This window comes from Pinus tabuliformis, chromosome 4_2, assembly GCF_031772625.1.
Source record: "Pinus tabuliformis cultivar Carrire ecotype Pingquan chromosome 4_2, CPIR1, whole genome shotgun sequence".
NCBI classification, from domain to species: Eukaryota; Viridiplantae; Streptophyta; class Pinopsida; order Pinales; family Pinaceae; genus Pinus; species Pinus tabuliformis.
Window position 1 is genome coordinate 798,273,881 of NC_142304.1, and position 23,579 is coordinate 798,297,459.

At 39.8% G+C, this 23,579-nt stretch overlaps 2 pseudogenes; both read right to left on the reverse strand.

Moving 5' to 3' along the window:
- Positions 1–10,063: 10,063 nt before the first annotated feature.
- LOC149172067 (lipase-like) lies at positions 10,064–10,831 on the reverse strand (annotated as a pseudogene).
- A 4,166-nt stretch (positions 10,832–14,997) lies between these two features.
- LOC149172068 (lipase-like) lies at positions 14,998–15,798 on the reverse strand (annotated as a pseudogene).
- Between the last annotated feature and the right edge of the window lie 7,781 nt (positions 15,799–23,579).

The following is a 23,579-nucleotide window of genomic DNA, read 5'->3' on the forward strand; positions in this document are numbered from 1 at the left end:
TGCCGTCCTGGAGAGGAGAGCGAGTTGGATCTTGTTGCAGTAGGCACTCCATTACTTACTGCCAGACCACATTCCCGCTGATGAACTGATCTCCCAATTTTACATAACATTTCTGTTTACATCAACCTTCAAAATATGTACAAAGAATAATCTTCCTTTCATGTGAGCTATTGCGTTTATTCAAGAACTTTTAGCCACCCAAAATTAGCTTGCATGGTTCATTACTCTATGTTCATAACATGCCAATAATTTAGTTTGAAGTGTCTCCGGAACATGCCAAAACAGACAGCACCATCGAGAGTGAAAACCAGTCTCATCCATTTGAAAGCTATGCTATATGGATGGGTAGACCATCGCAGGGAGAATGTTTCTTTGCATTGTCCATCAAAGATGTTCACAATAATCTCTTTAAAGGCTCTTAAAATATTATTTACGAATTGGTTTGATAAAATTGAGCAGTGCCATGAAACTCTACAATGTGCAATGCTAGTATTTATACAAATTAACAAGGAAATGATTCCTTTTTGTTATTCAATAGTCAGTTATAGCCTTTAAATTATGTTGCATCTCCACAGGAACGTTAAATATTCCTTCATACATTGAGCTGTATTATATATCTACAGATATATTCATAATCTCATGATCATTACAATTCACATTTAAGAAAGCAGAGATATTCCATTATATGATGAGAAAATTCCATTGTTAAACATGATATACATATATCATCCTATTATCAGTGGACCTACTTGCACTTGGAGGATGTAAACTGAAGGTATAATTATATAAGATTTAGACTGCCTTTTTGGCGAGCACTCCAATAAAGCGAGTTGGTTATGGACAGAATTTCTAACCTAAGCTTAACCAAAAAATATACGCTCAATAGGGAAAGGAAAATCAAAGACCTAAGGATGTTCGCCCTTGATTCATGTAGTTAGGGAAAGGATGGAACTTTCCGGGTTTATTTGAATCCATGACTTTGTGACTGATCGTCAGCACAGATGCCAGTTTTTCCTCTAAACAAAACAAAATGTTTATTATTGTTACAGGGGACTAATAAAGATCCCTAAGCCATGCCTGAGAGTGTTACCATGATCAGCAAAATCTATTTGGAATTTTTTTCTACCACCCACCTTTTTTTCTACAACCTGCATCATATCCCGATACACCAAGAAGCCAAAACCTTATTTTTTCCACCTACAGTAGGACTGCATATTCAAGCTTACTACAAATATAGAGGGCTTGCTACTAGAAATAATTCTTGTACTTGCTGCTAAATACATAAATAACCCAAAAACATCTCAAAATTCTTTCAAATTTCTTTGCAATATTTTACTAATACCTGCTCCCTTAAACCATTGGTGTTTGTTGATTGCAAAATTGTAATCACACATTTCAACATCCCCATGAAGTCAAGTCATTGGGAAGATGTAAATATTGCCCAAGTGTTTATGGCCCCTAAGAAGAACATCGATATGCATCAAGTTGCTTAAGCACACACGTGTTTCCTCCGTGTTTGGAAATAGACCCTAAATTTAAAGCCTTTTCCTTTGATCCTGAAAGGATGCTTGTTAGAGTGGGAAATTTACTTCTTTCCAGCCTTTAAGAGCAATGGTAAAATAGATATGAACAATTAACACTTGTGCTGTGCAGATTATGTAAATAGTAAGCTGTGTGCAACCTTGCAGTTATTAGCATAAAACAATTCTTTTCTTAATTATATGCTGCTTGTTTTGTTTGATACCCATGTAGTTACTAGTAAATAATGTCAACTTCCAAATTACTTTACTATGTCAACTTCCAAATTACTGAAGTAATGAAGTAATCCTTGGCCAATTAATGATGTTATAGTTAACTATCCTAAACTAAACTATACTTATGGTTATCCTATACTAAGTTAAATACTATCTAAATTTACCAAGATATGTTAGAATAAATAAATTTAAAATAAACTAAATTAAAGAATTTTTCAAATCCTAATATGAGTAAATATAAAGAAATGGTAAAAGTTAGCTTTCTATTATGAAATCAAAACTATATTGCAACATTTACAATATAATACAAAAATAAAATAAGGCTAGGACCATGATGTAACTAGCACAATAAGAAGAAATGACACTGTTATAATAAAATGATGGTATTCTTTTTCTAAAAGAAAGAAATCAAAGTTAATCCTACTACTAACAAAAGAAATGATTAATTCTTTCCTTAATGTAATAACATTAAAACATGAAATTCATACTGTTAAGTAAACACAATATTAAACTCTATTTGTTTTACAAATCAGTTATACACTAAGAAAAGATAGATATCTACTTTAACTTACAATTAATGCTTGGCCAAGACTTATGGGCGAAAGAGTATAAAAATTAATGATATTTTTTAAAATAAAATTCAAGCCTTCATTGGTAATCAATGAACCGAGTCAATTAATCACCAAATCAAAACTGAAATGCATAACTCAGTTAGCATTCACAATGAACAATCCACTAGAGATTCATATAAAAAGAGCAAATAGTATGATTAGCTTGACAATCTTTCAAACCAACTAACTATCGAAATCAAATTGTTCTTCTTAAAATACCAGTCACTAAAGATGAACAATTGATTTGTAAAAATTAAATAAACAAATATGAGTAGATAAAATTTAAATGATAGAGAAAAGTAACTACAAGAATTCACTTGCTAGCGCACAAAGCCAATTGACAGGGACAAATATATTTCACAAATCAAAAGTATTACGAAATTATAACAATGTCTATGGAAATAAAAGGAGACCAACACCGATGGAATCAAACCACATCAGGATGTCTAAAATTATCGTTCATTCCACAGTCAAACAAAGTAATTCTTTGTTTCAAAATAATTCCTCTTTCACCCTACAGGTCCCCTCCCTCCTATGTAGTTTATATACAAATGTTTTTAAACAATCATATCCTATCAGAATTAAGACTTAAAACCATATCATTACAAAAATAGTGAAAATTGTTTTTGTTTTTGCCTCATGGCCAATCACAAACCAACAAGTAATCAGAGAAATAATTGACAAGAGAATTTTCGCTAGTAGGTTATAATTTCAGGAATATCTATTCCGCGAGTAAAGCAATAGTGTATCCGACCCACAAAATCACCTGTGATAAATATAAACAAGTAGTTAAGAAAAAGATATAGCACAAGATAAGCACATTACACAATTTAAAATTCTGTAATCGCTTTTTTAATTTTAGAAAATTGAAATGAAAACAAAATCATACCTCATCAACAATTCGCAAACAATAACAGATTAAATCTTTATTTAGTATCCCTTGGTTCCAAAGAGATTACCAACTTTACCTTGACATATTTTACTATTATCTGTGTATTTGACCCGTGTGAAATTTCAGGAATATCTATTCCGCGAGTAAAGCAATAGTGTATCCGACCCACAAAATCACCTGTGATAAATATAAACAAGTAGTTAAGAAAAAGATATAGCACAAGATAAGCACATTACACAATTTAAAATTCTGTAATCGCTTTTTTAATTTTAGAAAATTGAAATGAAAACAAAATCATACCTCATCAACAATTCGCAAACAATAACAAATTAAATCTTTATTTAGTATCCCTTGGTTCCAAAGAGATTACCAACTTTACCTTGACATATTTTACTATTATCTGTGTATTTGACCCTTGTGAAATTTCAACAGATTTAGCTGAATTTTGTTGCCTTAAATTTTCAGGATAGTTACAGGTAGCTCTGAGTTGTTCATTCTCCCTAGTTAACTGCTCAATTCAACGAGTTAGTTGTGGGACAGTTACAAGATACTGTTGGTGCCAATAAAGGTCCAACAAGGCTTCAAATGCGACTTTATTTGTCTTACTGTCTAACTCAGATGTGACATTGACATCACATGGAATGCCATGTTCATTGGTAGACTTAGGCTTGGCTTTCTTAAACTAGGATTCCTCAAGATCAACAATACTTTGATTCGAAGGGGGTTTTATCTTATTGAACTGCATTCGAAAAATTTTTCTGTTCAATAATTTATCCTTTATATGTGTATTACTATCCTGCCCTAACTGACTATCTGTGTGCTCTTCTGTAGGTTCAGGAACAAAGGAATCCAACTGGGGTTCATCCCTCATAGGCTCAGGCCTACCCCGTTGAATGTATCTCCTTCTAACCTTGTTTTGCTCTACAAGAACATTTTTATCTCTACTTTTGCTACGATGTAATTCAGTGGTTTCAAGCTCTTAAGCCTTATCCCCTTTCCCAACATAAATAACTGTTTCTAGACCAGACTCAGGGTCATTAAAATGAAAATCATCACCTGAAGGCTTTGAGGGAGTGTTATCAGGGACCAAACTAGGATCTGAAGAGACCTGGGAGTGAATTTCCTTGACAGGAGGGTTTTCATGAAAACCAATTCTTAATAGGAAAGACTCCCAGTCTAACCCCAATTTACCCAACTGATATTTAACTAATAGCAATAAGACTATGATGCATTAGAGAACGATGTGCTTCAGAGCGACATTTTTGATACGTCGAGGACATTTTAACCAAACTCATGTAAACAAAATATGAAAAATTCAATGGATACCCCAAACATACCATTAATAACCCAATATGATAAAGAAAGACAAGGCTATATTGGCCTTCACAAGTGATATAACTCTACACAAAGTCGAATGTCACCATTCTTCTTCCGAACAGGGACTAGATTAGCGACCCACTGTGTGTCATGTAATGGAAAAATAATGTTTGCTGCTAGGAGTTTATTTAGCTCTTGTTTTATCGTTGACTCAAGATTTGGGTGAATATTTCTAAGATTTTGTTGGAAAGGATTAGCCTGGGGTTTTATAGAACTAGTGTGTTGCATAATGTTTGGGTCAAAAGTTTTAAGGTCGTCGTACGTTCAAGAAAAAATATCCTTGTATTGCTTGAACAGGCTAATGAAATCAACTCTTTTTTGAGTTGAACAATTGACTCCTAAATTGACACACTAAGGATTTTCCTTGGTGTTGATGGTGCTAGACCTGCCAGCATTCACGGGATCTCCCTGGTATGAAGTCCCAACTAGACCTCACACCGTTTGGTGTAGGAGTCCCATTCGGTATGATGGTCCAATTGCCATTATCTTAAAGATATGCCTTAGCTCTTTCTTGTCAGCACATGAGAGTGGTATACTTAGTCTTCAAACAATGAGGTTCGTGTGCCTGGTGAGTGCTTAGTGTAACTTGTGTCTAAGTTATTTCACTACAGAGGGAGAGGGTGAGAGTGAGTCTCAAGTCGAAAGGGAATAGTCCCAACTTAGTTAGAGACACACAACACAACAAGATTTGCGTAGCTTCTGGTGGAGTAGTCCACACATATGCGATAGTCCACACGGATGCAGCAGTGACAAACAAAAGTGAATAGATAGCACACACAACACCCAATGGAGTAGTCCACACGACTGCCACAGTCGTTATAACAAGTTTACAAGAATGAATCTGTCTAGTGTCCGGCGAAGTAGTCCACATGGGCGAGACAACGTTGACAACTGATACAACACATTTCCAATATTATATGCACTAAAACAACCAAAATAGTTCAACTATATTAGTACAGGTTAAAGCAACATGCATTACAAGCGTCCAAAGAATAGTCTTACAAACGAATACAATACATGTGTGAAAACATGCTGGCCTATTAACAAACTTATGAATTAAGCGAAAGTTCCAAGACACATCCATACACCATACATCACTAACCCTGATTATGGGGCGTTGGAGCCACTGCTTGCTCCTCAAAGAAAAGACTACAAACTCTTAAGGCTATGTGGGAGGCGCCAAGGTGAAAAATATTTTGCATGTACAAATGAGGGGTATATATAACCAAGGGTGAACTTGACCCTTGTGACTCTTCGACTTCCCTCATGACTGTTTGACTTACATGACTCTTCAACTTCATATGTGGGTCTCTTGGGCTTCCACGTTACATTACATTGATTACAGCAGTATGACCCACAATAGTGATGTGGTCGAGATGACTCATGACATGACTCGACATGACACTGCTGGTATGCTCATGCTGATGTTGGTGTCCATGTCGAGCCGCTATGCTGTTGAGTCTTCGATGGTCTTGGTGTTCGCTTGATGTTGCATGTGCATGTATCCCCTTCGCTGGTACTTGGCATGCTTCATGTGTTCATCTGTTCCCAAACAAGTCTCCTAGCATGCGCTCCTTATTCATCCCGTTTGTCATTGCGCCATGTCTCATCCATGTACCTGTCTCTGCAATCACTCATGAAGAGACGACATCAAATCTAGAAATCCCCTAGTCTACCACGATGCATCATCTTTCATTCTCGGGGGCAAGTGACCGAGAGAGACGACAAGGCTCTGAAACTGCGTAGAGCACATATCACGCTGGGATGTGAGGCTCCGGGGCACTGTCAGGAAAAATTGTGCAGAGTTCACTGAGAGGTTGGGTTGAGCAGTTCGGGACAACAGTGACATCTGCAGGATCTGTTTTAGCTAGGAGGCAAAATTGTGTTATTTTTCCGGGGAAGGCTGTGTGGGCAGCATGAGGCACTGGCAATGAAAACTGCGCAGATTTCCAGAGGAGGCTGGGATCGGGCTGCAAGAGCTTGCTGGACAGAACTGCGCAAATCTGGGAGGCAGTCATGTAGGACATGTCTGCGTAGTTTCTAGGCTGAGTTGGGTGCCCGACATCTAGTGGACTGTCCATGAAAACTACGCAATTTTCAGTAGGAGTGGCAAGCAAGTTGGCAAGGGGACTGACTAAAAAAACTGTGCAATTTCCAGAGATAGTGCAGTGACAAGCTACAGGTGCTTGTCCCTCATGTCTGCGCAATTGCTTCAGTCAGTGCAGGCATGTAGGCTGAAATCTTCTGCACAATTTTTGGGATGAGTGTAGCTCTGGGTCACAGCCCAAGTCAAATTCTCTGGTTGACCAGAGGGAGGCTTGATAGATAGGCTTGCGGGAAGCGTAGACTAAGATAAACTCTTGGGAAACTTATGTGCTGTTTTGGGTGACAGTCCGTTAGGTTGATTCTGGGATTGCACAGTGTACACTGTCTGGAAGGCAACCTCAAGCTTTGTGCAGTTATGGGCAACAATGCTTAGTCATTGAGGGTTGAGACTGCTCAATGCAGCTTAGTGGAGGTCCGATTGATGGAGGGTGGTCCGGTCGACAAATCTTCGGCAAAATGGTTAAGTGTGTGAGCGAGTGAACTCGTGTATACATGACCTTGTGAACACACACTCAACATGACTCTACGACAAGACACCTCAAATTAACAAGACAACATGCTCAGTGTGACTGACTAAAGGGTGCGAGCGACAAGTGCGAAACTTGAGATAGATCATTAAACGACCGTGAGAACACTTGCACGACATTGCAAACAACTTCGTGTGAGACTGCGGCAGATGCTGACATAGCGTACACAACTTGTACACACAAAGACAAACCTTGAACATAGCCAAAACAAGACCACAAGCATGACATTGCAACCAACATGCTAAAAGATGACTGGTGAACGATCAAGAAAAGAGGGTGTAAAGACTCGACATGAGCTCATGGGATGAACCCGAGTGTTTGCAATCATCAAGGAAAAACCAAGGACGGCTTCGAAATTGGATGCAGGGCAAAAGTTTGGAGGGTGTTGTAGCAACTACAACAGTTGGCGATACACTAGTTGAATACCAACTTCTCTATTTCGGTTCATTGACATCATAAAGCCTTGGTCTTGTTATCACAAAATCGTGTACTAAGGGCTGCTACTTAGCAAGATCTCATGCAACTATTTCAAACCAGGCTTTAGACTAAGGCTTAGCCTCCTTAGTCAGAGAGGGCTCTCTCACAGATTTTTGATATGGATTAATAACAAGAAAAGATGGCTAACTCTTCAAACAGTACATGAAAATAAGCTGGTTGGAACAACAAAATAACACTTCTTCCATTGGGCTCATGGAGTCAAACACCTCTGCAGTGAACTATAAACTACTCAATCATGGAAGCCAAGGCATATAATGTTTAAACACTCAGAACATTTCTCAAAAAGAACCTCAACTCATAAACATACACAGGAAGTCTGAGCACTAGGTGAATTCAGAGTGATTGCATGTCTATTGAGCTGTAAAACAGAAAGGATAAAGACAAACCACATATATTCTGAGCCTTTGAACACAAGATGAATCTTGGGAAGAAAAAGTAATCTTTCTATTACTGTCAAAAGTCTTTTACATTAGCCAATATAAAACTCTGTTTCTTTTATAAATTTCCAACCCCACTTACATCAGAGTTTCTCCTATATATAGGAAAACAAAACTAAAACTACCTTGAGTCTCCTCCTCCAGCATGAGGGGAGCTCGATGGTCTATCATTAACTAACCTTATCTATTTTTAAACAAACTTATTAAATACATAAAGTATTGTGCTATAAATACATAGAGTCCTAATCACATTGAAATTCTAACTCTATCTCCTCGTATGCCTGATTCCTTTCTTGATCTTTGACAGCTGTCTTTTGTTGGTTAGGCTCAAGATGATTGAGCTACAGATGCAAGGAACGCTGACTTTGGATACCTGTAAGCACTGATGGATCATTTATCTTCAGGATCAAAACACCTATTTTTGAGGTCCCTGTCTCCTACCATCCTCCGAAAATGTAGCAGCATGTTCCCAACTCTTTAATAACTCAAAGTATGGAACGCTGCTACCAAACACCATGTCTCCAGATGAGCTGTAGGCTGTATTGATGTACAGGTGTCTCTCTTCTAACATTCCCGGTCAAACTGTTTATTCTGCATTGAAAACATCACCTACAACAGTTTCGTAGCGCGCTACGAAACTGCTGTGTGATTTAAAAAACACAGTCTTCCTCTAAACTCCTCATAAAATTGAATAGCTGCTGTTTGCTAAGCTTCACGGTTGCCATTTGAAGGATATTGCCATCATAGACAAACCCACTGGTTGCAGCTGTTGCTATTGGTCATTATGGAAAAAAAACTACCCTGTTGGTGGCTTCCTTTAGATATGCTTGTTGATGTGTTGCTTTCAGCAGATGAGTCATCACATGAGCCACTAGAAATGTCTTGAAAAGATGTTTCTGAAGCTTTCTTACAGGCTATAGTATCTGTAGGTTGGGAGGTTTTATTTTGAGAAACTTCTCCAGTTTCCAGATCTCGAAGGGAGGCAATGATTGCTTCCATGACCATCCTTTCTTCATCATTTATTGAAATTGAAACTCGAGCAAATCTATCCAAAGGACAGTCAGAAACTTGGTTGCCTGTGGGAAATGCTGCTACAATATCAATACAATTCTTGTCAAGGATGCTGTCACTGCTTTTATCGCATTTATTGGATGTACCTTCAGCATCGCTGTTTTCTTTCCTCTCCTGTCCACTTAAGTCCTCTGCGTGGATGATGCCTACAGTTTTTCTGATTTGTCTGGAAATTCAAAAGGTACCTCAGTTCTACTCATTTGCCACCTAGAGCGAAAATGATCAATGGCATCTTCGGTGGTGTCATTTTGTGTGGATCCTGGACCTCCCATAATTTCATGCAACATATTCTCATCCAGATTTCCCTCAAACTTGATGATGTTTTTATCACCAGCATATGGGTTATATATGAGATCTGAATGATGAGGCTGAATAAAAAGGTCCCCTGTGCCATGTCCAAATAATGCAGCAATAAAAAACTTTGTCGCTATCTTAACAACATGAAGATCCATGACATCAAAATGCGCCTTCCTCTGGATTACCTTTCGCATATATTGAACTACAACTTTAACAGTGAACTTTGGGAGGCGAATCTTGTACACATCAACCAGCTCCATACATCAAGCTTGTTACAGCCCAAGAGAAAGATTTTCGTTTCTTCTTTAAAGCCCTGCAAACTTCATCTGGAACCGTTTTATGGATATCCTTATAGAGTCCGCTCATAGTTGTTCACAATACCCATTCGCTTTAATGCCATAAGTCTACTGTATGGATTACTGTCGATTACTTCAGATTTCATATCCTTCACTTTTAAGTGTCACATAGCTACACCTTTTACAGTCGTGGAAATCTACTCTGCATGATGTTGCAACTTGGTAAGCTGAGGAGGCAAATGTGGAACAATATCATGGGCATGAGAGACACGTATATGTTTTGATACAAATGTATTATCAAAATCAGCAAACACCGAATTTCCAATACGAGGCTGCCCAAAGGTCACAACTTGGACACCCTTTGCTCCATAGTTTACCGTAAGATCAAGTGCGCAAAAGGAAGCCATAGCTCCACCCATTTAATGCCCTGTAATCATAATGGATAGTGCATTATTCCTCTTCTGGATTTTCTCTACCGCTTCTAAAATCCTCGGACGCGATGTTGTATTATGGTAGGCAGAATAAAATCCTTGATGTGCCATTGAACCAGACATGCCAGGGTAATTAAGATCAAGCTGCTTGAAAAGCAAATCTTCTACCCAGTTCCGAATGCTGTTCTCTTGTGTACCCCTAAATGCAATGACAATGGCCCCAAGGTCTTCTGCTACACCCACAAATGCCTGAAGGCAATGTTCTACATCCACTATGAGTTCTATCAGCTGGAAGTTCTTTGTCGAACCACTGCATCTCGAACAAGTCCAAGAGATAAGAGCATTCAGGTCACTCATATACACCGTAGATGTATATTCTGCAAGAATCTTGGCAACCGTGCGATTATAGATGTGTCCATGACGTTTGGGAACCAGAATCCCTCTCCTCAAATCTCTTCCTGCACAAAGTATAGGGCTGCACAGAACCAACAGAATGAAAATTTTGAGATTTTCCCACCGCCAAGAATGAATCATAGACCACCGCAACTTTTGCTTGTACAACTGTCAACCATCTCTTTGCAAGCACCCATATTATGATATGTTGCATTACCGCCAACTTGGAACATGAGTGATATAGAAGGCAGCTTATTTCCATTCCTTACACATAAGCAGGAAGAACATATTATGACCGTCATGCAAGACCTTACACATGCTATTCCCGTAAAATTCTTGCAGAACTATGACAGCTGGGATGAGATGTGCTATGGATCAGCACGAATTTCCCATTTCGTAGCGCAGTTAGTGCAAACTCAATGTTTTCCGCTACGAAATCACCTAAACCGAGCTGCGCTGCGAAACTGATAGAAAGTATTTATGTGCCTTTGACAAACCATTGAACTGATGTGAAAAATTTAAAATTTTTTCTTGAGTGATAACAGTGGCTCCACTTGGGATAGTGTGCTCCTGTAGTACACTAAGAACTCGTAGAACCAGTGCCTTATCCATTTATGACAAACAGAAATTTGCTTGACAAGCATGACTGTAGGAGAAAGAAAGCTACATCTACTGAAAAACGAAATGCTCAGTCAACCTTGAGCTTATTCGTATTCACCTACCTACCTACCCTAACAATTTCAAACTTCATTCAGCTCAATCAATGTGGAATTTCCAATGTAGCCAATCATTTATCTTATCTGAAATTTCCATGTTTGTCCTTTGGCTGTGCTTGAAACAAAAATAAACCAGATACTGAAGTAACCGAGGCAGCATAAGGTGTAACTGTTCTTCAACATGAAAATATAACTGGAAGCCGCCTGAACAGTAAATCTTTTCCATGTATTCAGCTATAGGGTCAAAAAACACATGGTTAGTTTGCTGATTCTCAAAACCTTCTGTATCTTTAGACAACTTATCTTCAGCCACACCAAATTTATTTGATATGCTATCCAACTGCCTTTCTAAATGATGCTCACAAACAATGTAATTTTCCTCACTACTATGATCATTATTTGAAGTAAGCTGCTGCAAGGAATTACAAAATTGAGCAAGCTTTTCCTCTGCCTGAGGGTCATAGAAAATTTCCTCCAATATTTCTTCTTGCTGAGTGCAATCAATTTCATCTCCATCATGATCTGAAGCCTGACAAGTCTGCTGCATCTCTACATCAATACCAAAGGATGAAACATGGGTTTCACAACTAAACCCCTGCTGCTCCTCATGCTGCGTTTCATGAGATGTTATACCCTCTCCTTGGTGCTGGAATGCATTGTTATGGAGAGCCTCTAAAATTTCTTCATCCATAAATTCATCATCACCATAACAATCCTCCAAGTACTGAATAAGATTTAAAGAATGCCTACAACAATCTTTGAGCAACAACAAAGAAGGATAACCTTCTTTATACATTTCACAGAATTCATCATGGAAATCAGCAAGAGAAGATAATGAACCATTCTCCAAACTTTTATACCAAGACCATGCTTTTCCTTCTAAAGTGGCCATAAACATCCTCATGAGACAATCCTCAGGGAAATGAACCTTAAGACTGCGTACATGCATATGAAACCTAACCAAATGAAGAGCAGCATTGTCCTTCTTTTCATCTTTGAATATTGGAAGATCATCTAACCAATCAACCTTTGGCATAGGATTTGGAAAACCAGAGATATGAAACCGATCCATAGGAGCATACCTGGCATTCATTCTTGCAGTAGAATCCATCTTGAAACTTCATCAAGCTACTGATCTTCTAGCAGTGGAGTCACCTTCCAATTTCTTATTCGATGTGTGGAGTCGCCAAGGTAGTTTTGCAGCCTCAAAAAGATGTCTGAGCTCCTGCTACCTTCAGAAGTTCAGCCATTGATTTCGGGAATGAATAATCTTCAGGCTCCCGGCAGACGCACCAAAATGTTATCACAAAATCGTGTACTAAGGGCTGCTACTTAGCAAGATCTCATGCAACTATTTCAAACCAGGCTTTAGACTAAGGCTTAGCCTCCTTAGTCAGAGAGGGCTCTCTCACAGATTTTTGATATGGATTAATAGCAAGAAAAGATGGCTAACTCTTCAAACAGTACATGAAAATAAGCTGGTTGGAACAACAAAATAACACTTCTTCCATTGGGCTCATGGAGTCAAACACCTCTGCAGTAAACTATAAACTACTCAATCATGGAAGCCAAGGCATATAATGTTTAAACACTCAGAACATTTCTCAAAAAGAACCTCAACTCATAAACATACACAGGAAGTCTGAGCACTAGGTGAATTCAGAGTGATTGCATGTCTATTGAGCTGTAAAACAGAAAGGATAAAGACAAACCACATATATTCTGAGCCTTTGAACACAAGATGAATCTTGGGAAGAAAAAGTAATCTTTCTATTACTGTCAAAAGTCTTTTACATTAGCCAATATAAAAACTCTGTTTCTTTTATAAATCTCCAACCCCACTTACATCAGAGTTTCTCCTATATATAGGAAAACAAAACTAAAACTACCTTGAGTCTCCTCCTCCAGCATGAGGGGAGCTCGATGGTCTATCATTAACTAACCTTATCTATTTTTAAACAAACTTATTAAATACATAAAGTATTGTGCTGTAAATACATAGAGTCCTAATCACATTGAAATTCTAACTCTATCTCCTCGTATGCCTGATTCCTTTCTTGATCTTTGACAGCTGTCTTTTGTTGGTTAGGCTCAAGATGATTGAGCTACAGATGCAAGGAACGCTGACTTTGGATACCTGTAAGCGCTGATGGATCATTTATCTTCAGGATCAAAACACCTATTTTTAAGGTCCCTGTCTCCTACCATCCTCCGAAAATGTAGCAGCATGTTCCCAACTCTTTAATAACTCAAAGTATGGAACGCTGCTACCAAACACCATGTCTCCAGATGAGCTGTAGGCTGTATTGATGTACAGGTGTCTCTCTTCTAACATTCCCGGTCAAACTGTTTATTCTGCATTGAAAACATCACCTACAGCAGTTTCGTAGCGCGCTACGAAACTGCTGTGTGATTTAAAAAACACAGTCTTCCTCTAAACTCCTCACAAAATTGAATAGCTGCTGTTTGCTAAGCTTCACGGTTGCCATTTGAAGGATACTGCCATCATAGACAAACCCACTGGTTGCAGCTGTTGCTATTGGTCATTATGGAAAAAAAACTACCCTGTTGGTGGCTTCCTTTAGATATGCTTGTTGATGTGTTGCTTTCAGCAGATGAGTCATCACATGAGCCACTAGAAATGTCTTGAAAAGATGTTTCTGAAGCTTTCTTACAGGCTATAGTATCTGTAGGTTGGGAGGTTTTATTTTGAGAAACTTCTCCAGTTTCCAGATCTCGAAGGGAGGCAATGATTGCTTCCATGACCATCCTTTCTTCATCATTTATTGAAATTGAAACTCGAGCAAATCTATCCAAAGGACAGTCAGAAACTTGGTTGCCTGTGGGAAATGTTGCTACAATATCAATACAATTCTTGTCAAGGATGCTGTCACTGCTTTTATCACATTTATTGGATGTACCTTCAGCATCGCTGTTTTCTTTCCTCTCCTGTCCACTTAAGTCCTCTGCGTGGATGATGCCTACAGTTTTTCTGATTTGTCTGGAAATTCAAAAGGTACCTCAGTTCTACTCATTTGCCACCTAGAGCGAAAATGATCAATGGCATCTTCGGTGGTGTCATTTTGTGTGGATCCTGGACCTCCCATAATTTCATGCAACACATTCTCATCCAGATTTCCCTCAAACTTGATGATGTTTTTATCACCAGCATATGGGTTATATATGAGATCTGAATGATGAGGCTGAATAAAAAGGTCCCCTGTGCCATGTCCAAATAATGCAGCAATAAAAAACTTTGTCGCTATCTTAACAACATCAAGATCCATGACATCAAAATGCGCCTTCCTCTGGATTACCTTTCGCATATATTGAACTACAACTTTAACAGTGAACTTTGGGAGGCGAATCTTGTACACATCAACCAGCTCCATACATCAAGCTTGTTACAGCCCAGAGAAAGATTTTCGTTTCTTCTTTAAAGCCCTGCAAACTTCATCTGGAACCGGTTTATGGATATCCTTATAGAGTCCGCTCATAGTTGTTCACAATACCCATTCGCTTTAATGCCATAAGTCTACTGTATGGATTACTGTCGATTACTTCAGATTTCATATCCTTCACTTTTAGGTGTCACATAGCTACACCTTTTACAGTCGTGGAAATCTGCTCTGCATGATGTTGCAACTTGGTAAGCTGAGGAGGCAAATGTGGAACAATATCATGGGCATGAGAGACACGTATATGTTTTGATACAAATGTATTATCAAAATCAGCAAACACCGAATTTCCAATACGAGGCTGCCCAAAGGTCACAACTTGGACACCCTTTGCTCCATAGTTTACCGTAAGATCAAGTGCGCAAAAGGAAGCCATAGCTCCACCCATTTAATGCCCTGTAATCATAATGGATAGTGCATTATTCCTCTTCTGGATTTTCTCTACCGCTTCTAAAATCCTCGGACGCGATGTTGTATTATGGTAGGCAGAATAAAATCCTTGATGTGCCATTGAACCAGACATGCCAGGGTAATTAAGATCAAGCTGCTTGAAAAGCAAATCTTCTACCCAGTTCCGAATGCTGTTCTCTTGTGTACCCCTAAATGCAATGACAATGGCCCCAAGGTCTTCTGCTACACCCACAAATGCCTGAAGGCAATGTTCTACATCCACTATGAGTTCTATCAGCTGGAAGTTCTTTGTCGAACCACTGCATCTCGAACAAGTCCAAGAGATAAGAGCATTCAGGTCACTCATATACACCGTAGATGTATATTCTGCAAGAATCTTGGCAACCGTGCGATTATAGATGTGTCCATGACGTTTGGGAACCAGAATCCCTGTCCTCAAATCTCTTCCTGCACAAAGTATAGGGCTGCACAGAACCAACAGAATGAAAATTTTGAGATTTTCCCACCGCCAAGAATGAATCATAGACCACCGCAACTTTTGCTTGTACAACTGTCAACCATCTCTTTGCAAGCACCCATATTATGATATGTTGCATTACCGCCAACTTGGAACATGAGTGATACAGAAGGCAGCTTATTTCCATTCCTTACACATAAGCAGGAAGAACATATTATGACCGTCATGCAAGACCTTACACATGCTATTCCCGTAAAATTCTTGCAGAACTATGACAGCTGGGATGAGATGTGCTATGGATCAGCACGAATTTCCCATTTCGTAGCGCAGTTAGTGCAAACTCAATGTTTTCCGCTACGAAATCACCTAAACCGAGCTGCGCTGCGAAACTGATAGAAAGTATTTATGTGCCTTTGAAAAACCATTGAATTGATGTGAAAAATTTAAAATTTTTTCTTGAGTGATAACAGGTCTATTGGGGAGTATTGAATTGCTGTGCAGGTTACTTCGGTTTCCCCACTTACCCCATAGACATACGTGGTTCACCTTTTTCTAACTCAGTCAAACACAACAACAAGTTTCATCTTGATCACAATGTTTCAAAACTGGGATGGGTAGTTTGGCTCGCGAGTTTAAAATTTTCAGAGTATAAGTTTTCATCTCTAGTGTTTCTCCGCTGCTAGCAGGCCTAGACAGTACCCCGACAGAGTCATGAAGGAACACATGCATTGCTCCACTGGTAGCGAGCATGGTCAGTACCCTGGTGGAGTTGCATGCTTTAGCGCTTTGCACAGGAAGCCTTTCTCTTCTTTCACCTTTGTATTTTTTTTTATAAAGAGGAATGTGCATAGGCACTTATTTATTTTTGGGGTGGAAGAGGGATCTCTACTTATTGAGAGCAGAAGAGGTTGTTCCTTCAGGGAAGCATGTAAGACCTTTGATTTATGTTTGCTCGTTTAGATTTTCCCTTCTCCATTTCTACTAGTTGGATGAGCTTGAACACACAGAGCAGAAGAATCAGTACAGGCATGGGGTTTCCCAGTGTGGACATAGGTCATGGTTGGACCAGAGCTTCCCTTATAGACGGCTCATATTTTCCGTCAAGACTTCATCGGCCAAAGGTTATAACCAAACTATAGAGAAGATGGAAACATGACTGGCCAAGTGCTGTAGTGTTACAAGGCTCTTTGGATTTCAGCCACATACTCATTCAAAATCCAGAACTCAGTAGAGGAAACACTTATTGGCAAAACAAAAAATAACATGATATTAAGAAAACAAAACAAAACGAAGCAAAAATAGCAAAGCAAAGCGAAAAGACAATAGTAAAAGTACTATGTACATAGCACGGGGCGTGGCCTCGACTTACTGAAAATAATGCTTTAAGTCTTGGCCATTGACAGGAAGGTTGTCAATCCTCCCGTCAAGTGATTGCAAACAATACGTGTGTGGGCCAAGATTTTCCTAGACAATGTATGGAACAATCCACAGGGATTGGAACTTCGTATGTTTGCCTTTGTCTTCATGGGGTTTGTCCCATTTCATGACTAAGTTACCCACATCGAAGTTAGCGTTCCTTGTAGACTTCTTGTCGAATCATCTCTTGATATGGTTATGATGGAGTGTGGATTTTTCTTTTGCTTTCATTCGTTCTTCCTACAACTTGTGAAGTGTATCCATCCTACACTGAACTAGCAAACAAGGCTTGCCTTGGGATTCTTGGGACAATTAGAGAGCAGGCAAGTAGATGTTTGGTGGGAGGATGGCTTCTTTCCCATAAACCAAGAATTATGGCGAAGTGTTTAGAGAAGGTTTGGGTGTTACATGGTCAACCCATAAGGCACTAGTCAAATCAGAGTGTCAGTTTCGCTATTCAGAGTAAATGGTTTTCTTGATAATGAAGATAATATTTTTATTTGTAGGTTCTGTGAGACCATTTCCCTGCAGGTAGTAGTTAGCCAAGTGTTTAAGCACGATACCATATTGCAATGCAAAATCATAAAGCTTTAAAGATGAAAAGTAAGTTGCATTGTAAAAAACAAGTGATACCGGAACGCCAAATCGTGAGATGATGTTCTATTGGAGGAAGTTGATGACTTCTTGGTCATTCACTTTCTTAAGAGGAACTGCTTCTGTCCACTGCATGAAGTAATTTGTAGCTGTAAAGATGTAGTGGTGCTGTTTCGACGAATGTGGGAAGATTTCCTCAATGATGTCTAATCCCCACTGTTGAAATGGTTCAGTCACTGCAATAGGGTGCAACGGGGCTGCTGACCTTTGTGCTCTTCCAGCGCATTGCTAACAGACCGGGCAGTTGTGGGCATAAGCATGTGCATCCTTGAATAATGTGGGCCAGTAGAAACTGACTCGCATGACTTTGTGCGCTGTGGTGTTTCCAGTGAAGTGGCCCCTGATTGGTCCATCATGCATATCATGCAAGACTTTCTTTGAATCATGTGCCTCCATGCACCTGAGCAAAATTCCGTTGCTGTGCTTTCTGTAAAGCACTTCGTGCACCAACCGATAAGGTAATGCTTTGAGGTGAAGTGCCCTCTTTTGTATCATAAATAAGTGAGAGGGTATGGTGCCATGCTCAAGGTATTGACACACATATTCGTACCAAGAGTTTCTGTATGAATTGGGTGGTGCTCGCTCTACATCGTACATCTCGATTTCTTGCTCCCAACTAGCGAGCTCTTGTTCTTCCAACTGTGCATGCACTGCTTCAGCTGCGAGTCTGCGAAGACCATGACCCTTGACAGTGTGAATTGCCTTGATGTCAAGATCATACTCTTGAAAGCCTATCATCTAGTTCGCACATCTTTCACCCAGCTCTTGCTGAATAAGCAATGATTTGACTGCTGGGTGTGGCACAAAGACTATGCAATGGTTCTTCAACAAGTAGGGTCTAAAGTGTTTCACTGCCTTGTATACTGCATATGCTTGTTTATCGACGACAAGGTAGTTGAGTTTGGGTCACTGCATGCTTTCACTCATGAAGGAGATGGGACATTCGTCGTTCAACTCATACTTCTGAGTGAGTACTGTAGCAAGTGAAGTGTCAGAGGCGAAGGTGTATAACAAGATATCCTTGTTAAATTATGGGCTGTAAAGTGCAGGTACATCTGCTATAGCGTGCTTGATACGAGTGAATGCATTCTTTTCCTTCTTACCCCAGCTGTAGACTGCATCCTTCTTGATCATGTCTTGCATAGGTTTCACCCTCTGTGCATAATCCGAGATGAACTTTCGAAGGAAGTTGATCTTTCCCAAGAAGGATTGCATGGCTTTCTTGTTGGCTGGGTGAGGAATCTGTGTGATTTTTTGAACTCGGTCCAGATCAAACTTGATCCCACTTCTGGCAATGATGTGATCGAGGAGGTTCCCCTCAAACACTACAAATACGCTCTTCTTGGGATTCAAGGATATCCCGTATTTTCGGCATCGATCGAATATCTTCTTCAGATGGCGTATGTGGTTTGACCATTTTCTGGAAGAGATTGTCACGTTGTCAAGGTAAACCCTTATGCTCTGTTCGATAAGTTCATGGAAGGCGATGTCCATGGCATGCTAAAAGGTTGCACCTACGTTCACAAGCCAAAATGGAATTCTCCTGAAGGTGAACGTACCCCACTTGGTACAGAAGGTAGTTTTCAGTCTATCGGGTTCTGCTACCAAAACCTGGTTGTATCTCGAAAAACCATCGAGCAAAGAAAACATTTTCGCTCCAGATACTGTCTGTAAAATATGTTCCATCAACGACATAGGGTAGTTGTCTTTGTCTGAGGCACAGTTCAGGTTTCAGAAATCAATGCATAAGTAGATCTCCTCAGACTTATTACGTACAAGAACTAGGTTAGAAACCCACGTAGAATGATGAACTCTATAAATGATCCGAGCATCCAACAACTTAGTCAGTTCTTTTTGTATGAGGGGTTCAAGTGACAGATGTACTTTTCTTAGCTTCTACTGAAATGGATTGACCACTTCTTTGATTGGAATTACATGTTGGATTATTTGCGTGTCATATTTTTTCATATCATTGTATGTCCAAGCGAACACATCCCGATACTATTTGAACAAGCGGACAAAGGCTTGCCGCTCCTGCGGTGTGCAAACGTACCGAGATTTACGAACTTCAGATCTTTATATGTTCCCAAGTTGATCTGTTCGTGCATCATGGTGGAACTGTGGGTTTTGCTGTTCCTTGGACCTTGAAAGCGGTTCTGCAATTCATAGAGCTTTTGAGAGATACCACACCCTTGGGGATGAGGTTGCCTTTCTTGTCATTAAATGCGGCTTGCAGAGACTTCTCGTGCTCATCTTCGTCAATTATTGCGTCCTTGAAGACATTAGTGTTGGCCATGAAGTGCAGTATCTGTTGATCATCGTAAAAAACATGTAAACTAGTTATGTTATTAAGGATAAAAGGCTTATACAAAATTTCAACAGTAAACCTATCCCTAAGCAGTGTCATCCTAGCAGCTGTGTTAGCTAAGGCATCGACAGCTGCATTACGCATTCTTGGCACAACAATGATATTGAAAGCTTGGAAGTTAGAGATGAGTCACCATACCTCTGGTTGATAACTTTTGAGATGAGGTGACAAAGAATGTATGGTGTTATGTACCTTTCGTACCACAATTTCTGAATCACCTACCACTTTGAGTGCAACAACATTGAGGCTATTGGCTTTGTACAAGCCCAATATGAGTGCTTCATATTCAACAGTGTTGTTCGTGCACTCGAACTCCAAATGGCTTGAGATCAAGTGTTTCCTGTGCTTTGGGTTTATCAAGGCACACCTAGCTCTAGAGCCATCACGTGTCTTTGATCCAACAAAATACATGGTCCACAAATCGTCTGTACACGGACCACTTGATGTGCTAGTACTACTACCACCTCTGCTACTAGTGTTACAATGTACTGTACATGTTTCGTTTCCATAATTTGGGCAAAGAAGGAGACCTAACTGTGTGTCTGGTTGGGTTGGAGCTCGTTGTGAGAGATAACACCCCAGTTGTGTTTCCAAGAGGAAGTTTCCAAACATGAGTTCCGTGAAAGCCAACAATTTGTTCTCACCATTGATGGAAGTGACATTATGTTTCATGTATCTCTTGGATATAAAACATATCTGATTTCTTTTTACCTAGTACGGAAGCCATAAGTGTATGTGGCGAAGTATCCATTCAACTTACCGGACCAGTCTCTGCTAAACAATAATCCATATGATTTCGGTATGTCCACAATTGTAGGTTTTAACCCCATACAGAAATTACCTGCATACAAATTCTTAAACACAAAAAATAAACAATGCGAGAGCATAACACATTAAACACATATACACAGAGATTTTCCCTTGGATCCAAAAACCGAGACTACTAGCTTGATTTTTCATTATATTCCTTACAATGTTACTATACATATTTATACATGCCGAAGCATCCAATACCATGGACTGAAAACCATAGGTAGGTTCGCGCAACCTAATATAGGGTCCCAATTTTTTTTTCCCTGGGGTGCTGCCCCAGACCTCGTAGAGGGGGGCTACCCACCCCCCTCAAACCCCCCGGATAGGAGGGGTTGCCGCCCCCCTTGTGACTCCCCTGCTACGCAATCGGCGCAACGAAGGGGGGGCTCCATCCCCCCTCTAACCCCCCGGTTCACTGCGTAGGTTAGTCGTGGAAAGAATATAACACAACCCAACATTCTCCCACTTGTTGTTTTCTTTCCACAGGGGGCCACAAGAGAGCTTAGTCATTTTTCCAGCCCTGAAATGCCCATTGTTTCTATACACCAAGAGAACTTCTCAGAGCTCACAGATTTTGTCAATGATTCTGTAGTATTCTTCAAAGTGTCCACCTTTACCAGCGACACCTTTTTGTCTTCTATCATATCCCTCACAAAGTGATACTGAACTTTAATGTGCTTTGTCTTTGAATGATAAGCAGGGTTCTTTGCCAAGAAAATTACACTTTGGGTGTCACAGTCTATCCTTATAGCTCCCTGTACTAACCCCATACTTGAACACAATCTCTGCAACCAAACTGCTTCCTTGCTTGCATGAGTGGCTGCCATGTATTCTGCCTCTGTAGTTGATAGTGCCACTACAGATTGTTTCTTACTCATCCAACTCACTGCACCTCCAAATAGGTTAAACACATACCCACTTGTAGATCTTCTCTGATCCAGATCTCCAGCCCAGTCTGCATCAACAAAGCCATGAATATCCAACACTCTGTCCAATCCTGGTCTTCCTTGGTAGTACAAACCATAATCACTAGTGCCATGCAAATACCTGAAAACTCGCTTCACTGCTGTCCAATGCTCCTTTCCTGGTTTTGACATAAACCTGCTCAATAGTCCCACTGCATGTGTAATGTCTGGTCTAGTATAGACCATTGCATACATCAGGCTACCAACTGCACTTGCATATGGAACACGGGACATGTCCTCTTCCTCTTCTTGTGTCTTGGGACACTGTTCAACAGATAAATTTACACCTATAGGAATAGGAACCTTCACCGGTTTACTATCCTGCATATTAAACTTCTGCAGTATTGTCTCGACATACTTCCTTTGGTTTAACTAGAGCTTCCTCTTTGCCCAATATCTTTTAATTTCCATGCCCAAAATATAGTTTGCAGCACCAAGATATTTCATGTCGAATTTGGAGGACAATTGGGTCTTCAAATCTTGGGTAATTTCTTTGTCATTTCCAACCAACAATATATCATACACATACAAGACCAGATAAATAACATGGTCACCAATTAATTTAAAATACACACAGTGATCTGCTTTGCTTCTGGTGAAGCAAAGTCCCCATATAAATGTATCAAATTTCTGATACCAGATCCTTGGTGACTGTTTTAACCCATACAGAGACTTCTTTAACTTGCATATCAGTTCTTTCTTACCCTTCACCGCAAAGCCTTCAGGTTGCTTCATGTATATCTCCTCTTCTAGATCCCCGTGAAAAAATGTTGTCTTCACATCCATCTGTTCTACCTTAAAATCAAAAGCAGCAGCAATAGATAAAAGTAACCTAATAGAAGTTACCTTGGCAACAGGAGAAAAAATATCATCAAAATCAATTCCCGGCACCTGGGAATAACCTTTTTCTACCAACCGAGCTTTGTATTTCTCCACCTTTCCTTCTGCATTTGTCTTCTTCTTGAACACCCATTTGCTACCAATGGGTTTCCTTCCAGCCAGCAACTCCACCAGATCCCAAGCCTCATTTTTGTGCAAAGATGCCATTTCATCAACCATGGCCTCTTTCTAGATTTTCCCATCCTTTGAATCTATTGCTTCCTTCACAGTTCTGGAATCATCATCAGTAATAGATAAAGCAAAATTTGAATAGAAAGTAGATGGACTATACCTTTCTGGCTGCCTTCTTTCTCGAACTAATCTTCTCACACCCGGAGTTTGTGGCTCTTCATCTTCTGATTCCTACTCTGCTGTAGAGTCTGACTCTTCCTCCTTTAGCTCAAACTCTATCTTCTCAGGTTCCTTTGGTTGGATTTCATGTTTAATAACATATTTCATGTTGGCATTTTGGCACAGGTGTGGCGCTACGATCCAGGTGTTGTCCTTGATGGCAACTCTCTTTGATGACAGATCTCAGTCCAGACTACAAGTATGAAGAGAAATTTCATATACGCAGGTTCATTAAGCCCAAGTTGCGTATACACGCAGGTACTCTATAAACTAAGTCGCGGATACGCTGGTTCGCTATATACGAAGTCGCGTATACACGCAGCTTCATGAACAGAAAAGGGCGTACATGTCGAGAAGCTTCCCTTTGGTCCGTGGTAGTTAGTCCTCGGTACTTGAACCTA